Source organism: Tamandua tetradactyla, chromosome 6, assembly GCF_023851605.1.
Source record: "Tamandua tetradactyla isolate mTamTet1 chromosome 6, mTamTet1.pri, whole genome shotgun sequence".
Taxonomy (NCBI): domain Eukaryota; kingdom Metazoa; phylum Chordata; class Mammalia; order Pilosa; family Myrmecophagidae; genus Tamandua; species Tamandua tetradactyla.
In genome coordinates, this window is record NC_135332.1 from 110383817 (window position 1) to 110399016 (window position 15200).

Consider the following 15200-nt stretch of genomic DNA (forward strand, 5'->3'; position numbering starts at 1 on the left):
TAGGTTTTTACTTATAGCTGCTCTAAAATACTGGACACTAAAAGAGATATCAATTTAATGATTCAGCATTCATATTCATTTGTTAAGTCCTATCTTCTATGTATAATTCCACCATCTACCTTTGATCTTTCCATACCTCACTTTAGGGTTATTTGGGCTATGGCAGTTCTAAATTTTTGATATTGGAAGGGTCTATATTTTAGCTTTTGGGCCCTTTGTTTCTTCATCTTTGAAGTACATTTTTAGGCAACCTTTAGTTCAGTTTGTTTTTTTTACCCAATCATCTCTGCCTTTTACTTAGGGTGTTTTAACCTTTTACTCACAATTGATATGAGTTAGGTTTCACTTTGTCATCTTGTTTTTTGTTTTCTATTTATCTTAGCTGTTCTTTATTTCCTTTCCTTCTTTTTCTGACTTGTTTTGGATTGAGCATTTTTTACAATTCCATTTTATGGCCTTTGTTAGTTATAGCTTCTCTTTCTCTCTAATTTTAATGGTTATTTTAAAGTTTAAGTATACTTCTTGAACTTATCAGGTGTGTCTTTAATTGAATTATATCTCATATAAAATAAAGATCTTAAAATAGTGTATTTCCTTTTCTTGCTTCATAACTTTTATATTGTTGTTGTCATACATTTTACTTATACATATTCTATAAATCCCATACTAAATTATCATTGTTGTTTAACAGATATATTTTAAAGAGATTTAAATTATAAGAATAATTCTTGTATATTTACCGTTATAGTTACCATTTCTGATGCTCTTCATTCCTTTATATATCTTTCTAGAAATCTGAAATAAGTTTCCTTCTGTCCAGAGGACCTCCTTTATCAGCTCTTGGGGTGTGCGTCTGCAGGTTATGAAGTTTTTCAACTTCTGTATGTCTAAAAAAATCTTTCTTTGCCTTCAGTTTTGAAAGATACTTTTGCTGGGTATAGAATTCTAAGTTGACAATTTTGTTTATTGCAATATTTTTAAAGATGCAGCTCTGCTGTCTTGCTTGGATTATGAGACATCTGCTCTCACCCTTTATATGTAATGTGTCTTATTTTATTTATTTATTTATTTATTTAGCTCTGGTCACTTTTCAGATTTTCTGCTTATCACTGGTTTTTAGCAGTTCCATTATATTGTGTCTTGGTACAAATTTTTTCCATGTTTCCAGTGTTGGGGTTCACTAAATTTTGTGGATCTGTGGACTCTAGTTTTTATAAAATTTGGAGAAATGTCAGCCATCATTTCTTCAACTGTCTTTCTGATCTCCTTTCCCCACTCATCCTCTCCTTCAGGAACTCCAATACACATGTATTATTAGTCTGCTTGAAGTTCTCCCACAGTTCATTGACTGTTTTTCTTTTGTTTTCTTTTCTTTTTAATTCTTTTTCTCTTTGTGGTTCATTTTTCAAAATCTCTATTGTATCTTTTCAAATTCTCTAATCTTTTCTTCTGCAATGTGTAATCGAATAAATTCATCCAGAGATTGTAGTTTACATCTGTGTCAGTTGTAGGTTGGTTTCAGTGATTGATTTTTCTCTTCAATATGATTTTGATTTTTCTGCTTCTTTTCATGCCTTGTAATACTTGAATGCCAAACATTGTGCATTTTACCTTGCCAATAATTTTGTATTGTTATATATATCCTTGGGTTTTAACTTGAGATGCAGCTAAATTATTGGAAAAATTTTGATTCTTTTGAATCTTGTTTTTATAATTTTTTTTGGTAGGACCAGAGTAGCAATTAGTCTAGGGCTAACTATTCCCAGCATGGAGGCAAGACCTTCTGAGTTCCCCATTGAATTGGGAGGTTTTATGGTCCATGTGGTAGACCACTATGTTTAGCCCTTTGTAGGTGCCCAATACTGTTCACTCTCGTGTCCTCATGTTTTGATCTATTCCGTTCTCTGGCCTTAGGTAGTTTCCTCACGTGCACCCATGTGCCATCAGCAGTGCTGAATCCTAGAGGAGGACCCTCTGCAAATCTTTCCAGCTTTCTGTGCAGTTTTTTCCTCTCCTATACTCTGTCCTGCAAATTCTAGCAGCCTTGTTCTTCCCAAACTTACAACTCCATCTCCTCAACTCAGTTTGTTGGCTGGACTCACCTGGATTCTCCATCCTTGTGATATGGTCTATAAACTGTCTCAAGGTAGTTAGTAGCTGTGGTAGTTGTAGTGCTCACCTCTTTTATTTCTTGTGTTTCAGGGATCACTTTACTTCATTACCTGATGTCAAATATCTTGAAGACTTTTGGCTTATATACTTTGGCTCTCTTTTTGCGTGTTGTTTCAGGTGGGAGGGTAAATCTGCTCCTCGTTACTCGGTCTTGGTTGTATCCCAAAGTACCCCAAGGCTCCACTCTTTAGTCATCTCACATTTTAAGGAGAAGAACAGAGATTGCAGCAATCTATAACCCATAGCCTCTGGTAAATCTCCTCTGTTAAATGATATACTTCATTAGACTGTTGTTTAATCTGCCTATTTAATACTTCTTAAATCTCCAGAAATTATAAAGGTTTGTGGTAAGTAGTGATTTATAGACTGGGCTAGATCTCAACGCTGCAGGACCTCCCTTAAATGTGTCAGTGACATTTTCAAAACACAGGGGGCCATTGATAGATTGTGAATCAGTTTTCACTCTTATCTGGTAGTCATTCTGCAAACTTGGTTCTGTTTTCACTTGTGCCACCTGGATAAGGTTGTAGTTACAGAAAATTCATTCTCTGAAGATCTTAATAGGATGGGGGGCCCCCCCTAACATACAGGCATTTACTGGGATTCGAGGGTTTATAAATGGAACTCTGAAAACATTCCTAGTCCAATTCTAAGAAGTGCTGTGTAATTCTTGTTTATCCTGTTCTTGAATATTTATTTGAGATTGGAAGGGGAAACTCCCACTACCTTATTTGCTTGAAAAAGAAAAGACCAGTATTATAATTACAGCATGGGGGGAAAGAAGGCTTAAGGAAAGTGGGAAATAATCAGACTCATTAAAAATATTTTTAAACATTTACTGTGGGTATATGACATGTTTGAGCAATGGTATGACAAAAAAGGGCAAGTAAGCCACTTTTTATTTACTTCCTTGAATTTCAAAGATTTAGTTTTTCAAATGAGTCTTATTTAGTAATTTATTTTCCCATTTTATGAATCAGTCCTTTATAACTGCCAGTCAATTCTTTTGTAACTGGTATTACTTCAGTATTGTAATATTTCAGACAAAAACAGAATTTTGCTATTGTAGGTAACCGAGTAGCCTAGTTGTAGATGAATATATAGTTTTAAGCATTTTTAGTTATTAAAAATAGCTTTTTTTCCCCCTAGATCTCCTGAGATCCAGATAGATGAACTACAGTTTTGTTTTGGAGATAATTATTATAAATGACAGAGGAAACAAGCAAGGTAACTCTGCTAAGTGTCAGGTTGAGTGCTATAGCTTCTAAGCATTGTAATATTTTATCCCTGAGCTGAGCTGTTGTAGTCAGGACAGGCCAGACTTGGCCAGGATTGAAGGAAGGTATTCTGAGCTGGGAAGCGTAGCGTGTATATACAGCAGCAGGAATGTTCATTGCATTTATGGATACTGTACAGTGAGGAGAGAGTCTGTCAAACAGGTACACAGGGAGTAGTTGGAGTTTAGGAGGGGAGGTTGGAGGTTAGAAAAATATATTGGAGCCAGGGAAAGATCCTGATTCTTAGAATTTGTACTTTATACAGCAAGGGCAGTGAAAATGTGGGAAGAGTCATTGAAGAGACTATAAAGGATAGCACCATGCTGGTGAGGATTGAGAGGGGAGAAGAGTCAAAGGTTTTGAACTGTGACGTTATCATTATAATAGGAAAGCAAAAAAAAAAAAGGCAGCTTGAATGAAGTCATCCCAGAGATCCCTGAAGCTTTTTCTAAAAATTCCCAGTTTCTCTGTGTAGCTCTTGAGTGGACAGCCTTTCCCTGTATTCCTTCTCTTTTAAGAGTTGAGTTGAGCAGGGTGAACTCTTCAGTGTGGAAGGCAATTGAGGGGTCACCTAGCCTAATCTCTTCATTTTACAGGTATGGAAATTGAGGGCTTCAGAGAGGTGATTTCCTTTAAGGTAACCCAGGTCGACTGGGCTCTTGCCACTTTGTATCTAGATTCAATTTTTTGAAATTCTTGTAACAAAAGTTACTGTATATAAATCCTGCTTGTTGGCAAAGGTGAGCCAGGTACTTTCCCACCATAATTTAATTAATTGGTTCTTCAAATAATTTTTGATGTTTCAAACCCAAGAACATTAATAGTTAAAATAATCCTTTCCCAGGGGCCTCCTTTTTCTTTATCCATACACGCAGCTGCAAGCTTTGCAGGAGTGACTGTGGACACCAAAGCCAAACCCAGGTAATGAGTTTGCTCTCTTGAAATGTGCCTGAGCTGTTTGAAAGAAGGCAGTACCCCACGATAATCTAAACCGGGGCTAAGATTCTCACTAGAGATCAGTTTCTACAGTTTTAAAAATGAGGAACAAAGATGTGTGACAGAGATCAGTTAAGGGACTTTATTTCCTTTCCTTGCCCCTCTGAACTCCATTTCTAGTGACTTCTTACGCATGGAACCTTGAATTCATCTGTGATTCCATATCCTGTCTGAGAAGGAGATTATGCCAATGCCCTCCTGAACGTGCTTTAGGTGGATCCTGGGGAAAGTGCCATCTCGTTCCCTTCCCAAGCCTCTTTACTCCCCTTACCCCCGTGGCGCTCTTCTCATTTCCTCCTTCTATCTGCCAATGTCCCGCCCTTCCAACCCCGGGAGCACGCACCCCTAGGATCCCCTTTATTACCTGGAATGCACCCCTAAAGCGCCCGGCACCCCCCACCCCCCCACCCCCGCCACCCCCGCCTCCCGCGCCCTCAACCCAGAGCGCTCAGGGGGGCGGGACTGGCGGCCAAGGCGGCGCCGGCGACTACCGGGGGCGGGGCCTGCTGCGGGTGGGCAGGGCTGGCCAACCCAGCAGGAGCGCGGCAGGCAGGCGGGCGCTGCCGGGGGTGGGTGGCTGGGCCCGGCCTGGTGTGGCGCAGCGGTGGCGGCGCTTCTCGCTCGCCCTGCGCAGGGGGTGGGTCCGCGGAGGTAAGTGAGCGGCTGGCCCAGCTCGCCTTGGGAGCCCGAGTGGGCAGGGGCCCTGGCGCCGTGGGGGCCAGGTGAGGGAGTCCGCGGGCGCGCGCCGGGCAGGTGCGGTTTGCTAGAATGAGTCCCGGCGCCACTTCCGCGCAGAGTGGGGTCCGCGGTATGCGGGCTGGAGGAGAGAGACCCAGGGACCACCCTAACCCCACCCAGTTCCTGGCACTCGCTCCTATGAGGAAAACGTTTGACTCGATCCCTCGCATTCCCAAATCTTGAGAAGCCGCTGGTACTATAGGGTTTTTATATTCTTGAGCATATGTTTATAGTTCGTAGTTCCGGACTGGAAGAGAAGCTGGATAGTGAACTTACAGCGCTGCTTTATTTTGACTTGGTGTTACTTAGTTTTCACTAAGGGCGCGACTAGTTGGTGGGACTGTTATATCCACAAGGACACCGGGGTACGTAGGCAATGTATTGTGGGGATTAAGTGCGCAGGCTTTTAAACTAAGGTTAGTTTGCCCGGGTTCAGATCTGAATTCACTACTTATGATTTGGGAAAGCTTGGGGCAGTTTGCCTTACTTCTCAATGCCTTAGTTTCCGCATATGTAAAATGGGGCAATGATAGTTCCAACCTCCTAAGGAACTGTGAGAAACTGTGTGAAAATGAAATGTGTTAATACTCAGTGCTTGGCACATAGCCCACAATAAATGTTGGCTGTTTTCCTTATTATAAATTCAGAAGGGAATTGGTCTTCAGATTTGTGACCACTGAAAGACCTGTTTTTGTTTACTCAAAGCTGTTGCTAGAAATGCATAGGGATGCTTTTGAAACAGTTTTATAGACTGAGTTCCACAAGAAAGGTTCTCATTACTTTTCTCTCATGCCAGCAGTATTGCCTGATGTGATCATTAGCCCTGTTCCAAATCAGATCTACTCAGAATTAGCTCAGAAATCTTAGACTCTTGGAGACTGTTCTATAAGTTTTTATGGTGAATGTAATCTAACTTTAAGCTCCAAGTTCTGGTGGGTTTGTTTAAAAGAGTTCATATCCCTTTAGACAGAACTTAAGTTACGTATGCTATTTTGGGTTGTTCCTTATTTGTATTATTATTGCAAATTAGGTTAACCAGTGGGCCTATAAATACGTAAGAAATTAAACAGCACAGAAACTGTAGTTTCTGACTCCATATAGAGTCTCAGAATTGAGAGGGGTCTGGAAAATCAGACCTGCTGCCCTTTGCAGGTAACTGTGAGGCCCAAAAAATCCAGAACCAGTAGATGAAAGGGCTTAGATTAGAAATCTGTTCTGCTGATTACATATTATAAAATCAAAGGATAATATTACTTATAGTTTTGATGGTAGTACTATTTTTGTTTTTGACAGTTTTATGGTATAGCGAATGGTTTTTCTCTCAGCAACATCCTGCTTGTTAGCTTAATGGTATGATTCATAATACTCTCCAGCACCTTTGATTTAAATCTCAAGTCTCAAAAGTTGCTACATCAATTGTTGCTTTGAGAACAAGATGATTGTCTCCTTAAGCTTTGTACAAACATGTTCTAAAAGTGCTTTGGTTTTGTTGTTTTAAAATGCAGCCTTTTTCTCCCATGTAGAGAATGTAACCATCGATGTAAACAAATTGACCTTCTCCTACTAGGCAGTTTGTTATCATTGCCTTATTGGCGACGTATTCTTGACTAGTTTGGGCGAAGTCAGGAAATGGAACCCTGAATGCTAGCCCCAGGAAGTAGGATTGGGTCACTGAAGAGAGATGTTGCAATGTTGCTGCTAACTTCAAAAGCATTATAGACTGAAATTATTTGGAGACACTTGTGTGTTAGTTGCTGACCTTTCCCCAGCTCTTCACATGCATAACTCACTCCCTAATGTCACCTTCTTAGTTCTGTTTAAAATCACATGCAATCCTATACTTCCTGTAATATTATGTATGTGTCTGTGTACTGATTCGTTAATTTTCTGTTATCTGCCACTAGAAGGTAAGTTCCATAAGGGCAGTGGTGTTTGCCAGCTATGTTCACTGTTGTGTTTTGAGTGCCTTGAAACAATGCCTGACACAAAGACTGTGGCAAATGCATAGATCTGAAGTAGAAATTTCCTGCAGGGCTGGTAATCATTTAAGTAATTCACTGTCATTTTACCCTGCTCTTCCCACCCTCTCTCCCCTACTCCTAGTTATTTCTTCCAGTTACCAGGAGTAAAAGCTAAGGACAGTACTAATTCCTCCTTCTACCTTGCAACCTTGTGCAGAATTAGTTCTCCTGTCAGATTTTTTCAAACCTGCCATTTCTATTGTTGCCAAGCACCTGTTTCACCCCTGCATTTCATTCCACCCTCTACACCTACAGCCATGTGATTTCCTTTTTCAAATGCCTTCATGGCATGTTCTTATATGCAGAATGAAGTCCAGAATGCAAAGCCCAACTTTCAAGATTCTCTACAACATGATTTCAAACCAACCTTCTCAGCCTTTATCTCCTGTAATTAAGAGTAGTTTCCAACTTATACTTGTAAACATGAAATCCCAAATTTGTTCCATGACAGTTTCCTTTCTGTTTTTATTGTGTGTGTCTTTTCCCCTGCCATGTGAGCAGGAAATCTGACAAACTGAACCAATGGCTATTCCCTGTTTGTGCTGAGGACTTTCCTACTTCCCTCCACTTTTGCTTCTGCTACCCTTTCTATTTTGGGTGCCTATCCTTGAAAACCTCCCTCAGATGTCACCACCACTCTGAAACCTACCTGGAGTAGTTCCATTGGGGGTGTTTTTTTCCTTCTGAATTCTAGTCACTTTTCATATGTTTCTTAGGGAAGTCGTCACAATCTACATTGAATTGTAATTCCTTGGACATTTTTCTTACTTTTTTTTGCTACATATAAATGCCTGAAGGACAAGAAGCATGCGCACACCTATTCCAGTTACTTTTTAAAGTAAAATAAGACAGACAGACCCACTTATCTGCTTTTTAAATAAAAGTGAACTTAAAGGTCTATCAGACCTTTAAATCATTGCATATTGAGTTCCCACAAATGAACTTGGAAGATGGCAGATGGGAATTCAGTAGTAAATAAAGACATACAAATGAAGATACTGAGACCTGGATTCATAAAAGGGAGTGAATGAAGAGCAGTGTACTTGACACCCACATAGGTGAATAAGCAGATGTTTAAAAAAAAAAACACAATAAAACTCATTCAGGAAACAATCAGGACAAGACAGATTTTATGGACAGCATCAGCAGCTTTTGATTTTCTTGTGATGTGTTATGGCTAAGCCTTGTATTGTTTTTGCATCACTAGGTACAAGTCATACTGACTCTCTGTTTCTTTGTTTTCTGAGCTGGATAGGACAGAATGTTCTCTTTTCTCTGGTCTGTAGAAAGTAACTTTCTTTCCTTTCATTGTTTAAGCTAAAAAATGTTTATACTTCTTTCTTAATTTATTTTCCTGGATATGTGAAGAAAATATATATAGCAGAAACTTTTAGTTCTTCAGAGAAAGATGATGGATACAAGAAACCTAAATTTGTCTGTTGCAGGAGGTTCCAATTTTATTAACTTTGATATCAGGATTTGGCTTAACATATTTTACTTCATTCTTCCTTACAAACATATCCTTTCGCATATTCCAATTGAGTCATTGTTTTATATTGATTGTGACTTTTCCAGATTAAAACTTGACTCTAGAACTTTTGTAGGAGTTTCTGGCATTTAATTTTATCTTCTGTTCTTTCCTCTTGTTTCTCAAACCTAGATTGAGGCTTTCCCGTTATAGGGCACGCATTATCCTAACTTATCTTCTTTGCTTCTGATTTGGAGTACTAGTATAGGTCTAAATCCATTTTACCATTCTGGAGATGAATTTTGCAGTTTCTATTAATAAGAAAGCATTAGGAGGGAAAATACATATGAAAGTTCTAATTTTTGAAATGTTAAAACTTTAAGATAAAATTCTGCCTGTTAACTTTACTAAAAACAGTCAATGTAAGGTCAGCATTTGAAACTAATGTACTACACTTTATATAAGAACTATAATTTAAATATGTAATTGGTTGTAATTGATGGGAGTTTCTTCTAATGTGCTAAGCAGTTAAGTTTTATTGTCATAAGAAGAATCTTGAAAGTAAATATTTGCTTTGGAATGAGGTTTCCTTTATCACACTGTACAAGCATCTGTGTTTACCCTGAGTTCTTGTTGTTAAAAGGCCTGGCTAAAAATGTTATCAGATAAGGTAATTCATGCAAATCATAAAAGTTAGGGCACAAGCTAATTATATATCTCTCACACATGGTAAGCACCATGTAAATATTTGTTAAATAAATGTCCATTTTTTAGGGAAGATTTTATTATAACATAATATTATGTATAATAATAGGAGTGGTCTAGTAGAGAGGGAGAAATAGATGATTCAGGAGACTGATGAAAGAATGAATGAGCTATATCAGTGACTTTGATCTCATTCGCACACTTTGGCAAATTGAAATTTCCAAAAGCACCCCCTACCTGTTTGTCAAATGAAGAAATGAAACAAACAAATGTTTATTAAGGCCTACTAAATGCATGTCAGTGAATAAGTCACAGTTCCTACACTCAAGTCAGGGAGATGCTTAGTAAACAAGAAAATTCAATTGTAATGATAATAAATGCTAAAAGGGAAATAAAGATGATAATAGAAGATTAAGATGGAGAGAACACTTTAGTAAGGGTGGTCCTGAAGGTTTATTGGAGGATGACAATTTGAGCAAAGGCCTAAATGTGAATAGCTGAGTGGGAAAACATTCCAAGCCTAGGGGACTCAGGTACTATGACAGGAGATCGGAAAGGAGGTGGTGTGTGAGAAGATCTGAAAGGGACTAGTTATTGGCAGGAGTTTAATGAATGGAGGGGCAAGAGGCACAGGTGGAATGCAGCTGAAGGGAAGGAGTTAAGCCACGTGGAATGGGAACCTGAGAGAACCTGGTGGAATGCAGCTGGAGGGCTAGGCAGAGGTCATACCATGTGGAGTGAGGGACTGAGATGCACAGGTGGAATGCAGCTGGAGAGATAGGCAGTGGTTAGAGCATGTGAGTGCTTGTAGGACATTGGCAATAACTCAGTTTGGATTTTATCCTGAGGGCAGTGGGAAGCCATGGAAAGGTTTTAAGCAAGGAAGTGAAACGTTCAGATTTATAGTTATAAAAATTCTTGCTTCGTGGGAAGAATGGATTTGAGCAGGGTTAGAATAGAAGTAGAAATGTGGGAGGTTCTCCCAGTAGATCCTGTGAGAAGTGATGGTAGTTGTCTTCCCTTCATCTTTTTGTTTCACAACCTGGATTCCTCTCCCAACCTGGATTCTTCTCCCAATCTCCTCAGTTAAACCAGCTTTATTCTAAGCGTCCTAGGACCAGCAGTATTTTTCCACTGCTTGTTCTGTGTGGCTTTCCCCTTCACTTTTCTCCTGTCTCACATAATCTTGCTGAGGTTGCCCCACCTCTCCTCACTCTACCAGTTAATCAGAGTCCTCTAGGATCATCTTCCAGAGTGTTCTGTTTTTACATGTGCCTTGAAGATATGCTGAAAGTGTACCTCTGAGTGGAAAAGCTTGGGAGACAGAATAGGGCAGGTGCTGGTGATGGGGGAGAGCCTCGATGGTGACTTATGGAGCAGAGAAGGACAGGGCAGAGCACTGCTGCTGCCACCGCTACCATCCCTGCCCTAACACCTGAAACTCTGACAAGATCATGGAGGGACTTGTCAGTCAGAATGAATTTAGTGCCTCTTCCTCATCCTGACATTTTGGTTTTAGTATGGAAAACAAGGCTCTGTCAGTAGCTCCTTCACTTCCTCACTTAGTCCTTTCCTTAAAGGTCTGTAATGAAATGGAACTAGTTCTTTGAATCAACAGGTTTATGTGTAACTTTTATTGAGGCCCTTAGACACTCCTTTAATAGAAGCAGCCTTTAATACAGTATTGTTTTAGTCCCAATGTTGGATATTTTACATGCAATTTACTTTTATTCTGATATCACTTTTCTTTATCAAGAATTGGAGTATATAAAATGTATATATAAAATATAGAACTTCAAACAAGAGATGTGATAAACCTAGAAAAAATTATGACAGCTTTGTGATTACAGAAAGGGAAATATCCAAAGGAGGTGGGGTGGGAATTAGAGGAAAGATATTTTAGCAAGGAAGGAAAACAGGAAAAGTTGTAACTGCTTCATCATGTGATGGGGGTGGGGGCTGGAGTTTGAAGGTTACTATGTATCTTCCATTGGCAGCTCCTGTTAGATTTGTTTAATCTGTTTTCCAATTAACTTAATTTACAGATCTGACAAAGATGTGCTTTGTTTCCCTTGAAACATTTAGGATGTGTTTGGAGCTAGTATCCCAAGAGGCAGGAAAAAACAGGATCAGATGATATACTATTACAATAAAATTTCAATAAAGTAACCGGTTAGTTTGTGGCAAGAATTTTCTGGGAAGTTGATTTTTACTGTAGTTTAATATGAAAAAACCCATCCAAATGGCCTGCTCCCTTCTCAGGAATAATTCCTGCCCCCTCCTTCCTCTTCCAGTTCCTTTTTCTTATTCTCTAGATCAATCCCTGATCCCCGTGCCACCCCCAGGGTCTTTGCATGCACTTTCTTTTGTCTCCCCCTTAACAGGTTCTGTGAGCTCCCTTCTGTAGGCACGCTTGTTCCCAACGCCTATGACCCAGTTCTGATCCCTGTTGAAGAAAACATGTAGACTCCAGGTCTGAGTTCTTCCTGTTAGGATTGACTTGTTCTTGTGTTGTGTGTGTATGCATGCACATATGCCTTTTTTTTTTATTTATTTAAAAAATTTTTAGTGTTAACATTTCCCATTTTAACTACCTTAAGTATAAAATTTAGTAGTATTAATTGTACTCTTAATGTTGTGCTACCATCACTGCCATCCATTACCAAAACTTTTCCATTATCCCAAACAAACTCCATGCCCATTATGCATTAATTTCCTATTCTCCCTCCCCCCTGCTCTAGGTAACCTGTACTCTACTTTAAGTCTCTATGAATTTGCATATTCTAGTTATTTAAATAAGTGATGTCTGTTATACTGTGTGCCTTATTACATTCAACATGATGTCCTCCAGGTTCATCTGTTTATTGCATGTATAAGGCCTTCATTACTTTTTTTTATAGCTGAGTAATATTCCATGTATGTAGATATTACATTTCCTTTATACATTCATCTGTTGATGGACACTTGGGTTGTTTCCATCTTTCGGCAATTGTGAATAATGCTGCTATGAACACCGGTGTGTAAATATCTGTTGAGTCCTTTCATTTATTTTGGTTATATACCTAGATGTGAGATTGCAGAGTCATATGGTAATTCTATACTTAACTTTCTGAGAAACTGCCAAACTATTTTCCACAAGATCTGCACCATATTGCATTCTCACCAACAATGTACTAAGGTTCCTATTTCTCTCTGTTCTTACCAGCACTACTTATTTCCTGTTCTGTAAATAATAGCCATTCTGGTATGTGTGAAGTGGTATCTTGTTGCAGTTTTGATTTGGATTTTCCTGTTGGCTAATTATGTTGAGCATCTTTCTGTGTGCTTATTGGCCATTTGTCAGCCCTCTTTGGAGAAATGTCTATTCAGATCCTTGCCATTTTTTAATGAGGTTGTTTGTTTTTTTGTTGTTGAGTTGTAGAGTTCTTTATATGTTCTAGATATTATACCCTTATCAAATATACAGTTTCTAAATATTTTCTCCCATTCTGTAAGTTGTCTTTCCACTTTCTTGATATGTCCTTGCACAAAAGTTTTAAACTTTGATCCAGTTTAGTTTATCTGTTTTTTCTTTCATCACTCATGCTTTGAGTATAGAGTCTAAGGGTCCGTAGTCTAATACAAGGTCCTAAAGATAGTTCCTTATTTTTTTCCTCAGAGTTTTATAGCTTTAGCTTTTATATTTAGGTCCTTGAGTTATTTTTTTGTTATTTTTCTTTTATAGTATGAGATAGGGGAACTTGCTCTTAATTTTCTTTACACCTTGGTGTGAATCACTGACCCTTTCTCCCTGCTATGTTAGCTAAGAGTGGCTGCTTATGTATATATCTTCTTAGTCACAGTGTGATATTGTACACTAGTCAATATCAAACAGTTTTTACAATAGGGGGAGGAAATAGGTTCCAAACTTCTCTTTATTTTTTTTGGAAGTAAAAGCAGAAGAATCTTTTGATATTTTTATTATCTACCTTTTTAGATGGCATAAAACAAAGATGGACAAGATCCAGGTCAATAATTGGATACAGTAGACAAAAAGATGGATACAATGTGAAGGAAAAATGCTTTTTAAAAAAAAAAAAAGCCTTAACTAATGCTCGTCTGTTTTAGTATCCATTCATCTATTTGAATCTGCAAAATTTTACATAACAATAATTTGGACAATTTTCTATTATGGGGTTTCATATTGCTACTCTTTGTTTATTGTGTTAACACATATATATCACAGAATCTCCCATCCTGTACTGTTCCTTTAAAAGGCTCCCAAATAAAAACTTTTAGATGTATGAATGCTTTAAAAAAAAAAAGATGAAATCCTCTCTTCTTTTTTAAAAAACCCATGCAGCAATAGCGTCCTTTCTTGTGTCCTCTTTATTCCATAATTCAGCCCTGGATGGGCCTTGTGGTGGGACCACCAGTGCCTACACTGTACCAGGCTCATAGTTAGATGCTTGCATATGATATTTCAAGAAGGGGAAGACTGAGGCCATTCCTAGGAGAGTTTGCACAAATCCCAAACCCTCCTGGTAGAAGAATCAGAATTCTCATTTTCCTGTACTGTACATGGCTTTGAGACCTGATTGCCTAGTGGATACCTGATGCTATCTATCTGTCACCTCTTTATCTCCAGAGATTATTTAGAAGAAGAAAATGAATGTTGAAGTAGCATAAGAGATTGAGAGAAACTTTCTGGGACAGTTGTGCTCTTTAGAAGGATATGCCAAGCCTTTAAGTGATAAGCAAAGAAAAACTTACTGAGGAATCCTCAGTTAGGAGAGGATGGCTTCAAGGTAGTTCCCCAGTGTTTTCCCTTTGTTTTTCATCTTTCTCTTGAGTTTTCAATGTGATATTACTATTACCGCTCCAGCAAGCCACCAAAGGACTCTCCCTTTGTTCTCTAGTACTGTGCTTGATTAAAATAAAAAAGGGAAACTAATGAACAGAAGAAAAAAATCTTCAAAGATATGAAAGTAATTTTCTGATTCTAGGAGAGTTCAAGTCTAGCCCAAATGGTCTAGAAGCTTTCTTGTTGGTTTTCACACCTCAGTTTCTTTTTTTCACTCTAGTCTGCCTGAAGGCATCTAAGGGAACTCAGAGACAAAAAGTAAAAATATAAGATTTAAAAAACATCAATGTAACTTCAATTTAATGACAAATTAATCCATACAACACATTTATGGGTGGACTAAGTTCCTTCTTCCTTTCTATCCTCTCATTTCTTTCTACTTCATGCCACAAACCTGAGGTTTCTTTTTGTAAATGTCTTAGGAACATTTCCTGTCCAGGCTCCAGGTGAGCCTACGCTGGCAAGCAGTGTGCGTTGTGTAGGGGTGTGCGGGTGCAGAATCTGGGGTTGGATCTGAGCTCAAGGCACCCAGAACTTTGAGACTGGAGAAGTACTTCTCTGTCTTCTTTATCTGTAAAGTGGGGATAATAATACTTAGCTCAACGGTGACTGTGAGGATAAAATGATGTGTTGCATGTGAGTGCTTAGAACAGTACCTGGTCTTAAGTGCTCAATAATTATTAGTTTCTCAGCCTCAGCACTGTTGACATTTAGGCCCACATTGTTCTTTGTTGTGAGGCATCTCCTGGGCACTGTAAGATGTTCAGTAGCCTCCTTGGCTTTTCCCCAGAATTTCTGTCCCGTGTTCCTGGGAGGTTTTCACCCCTTGGTGTCATGTCTCATGTAGGGGGAAGGGCAGTGAATTCACCTGCCAAGTTGGCTTAGAGTAAGAGACCACATCTGAGCAACAAAATAGGTGTTCTGGGGTGACTCTTAGGCCTAATTTTAAGTAGGCTTAGCTTCTCCTTTGTAGGAATAAG

The 15200-nt window shown here is 38.8% G+C and overlaps 1 protein-coding gene across 10 annotated transcripts in view; it reads left to right on the forward strand.

The window, feature by feature from the left end:
• Positions 1-15200, forward strand: part of SGK3 (serum/glucocorticoid regulated kinase family member 3) — a 243790-nt gene that overhangs the window by 168338 nt on the left and 60252 nt on the right. Inside the window, exon 1 of one of the 10 annotated variants that reach the window (XM_077166915.1) lies at positions 4985-5096. The exons of 6 other annotated variants lie outside the window; for them this stretch is intronic. The gene's annotated coding sequence lies outside the window, so the exon portion shown is untranslated. Of the gene's footprint in view, positions 1-4984; positions 5097-15200 lie in introns of those variants that run through there. 3 more of the 10 variants (XM_077166924.1, XM_077166927.1, XM_077166921.1) reach the window with 3 other exon arrangements.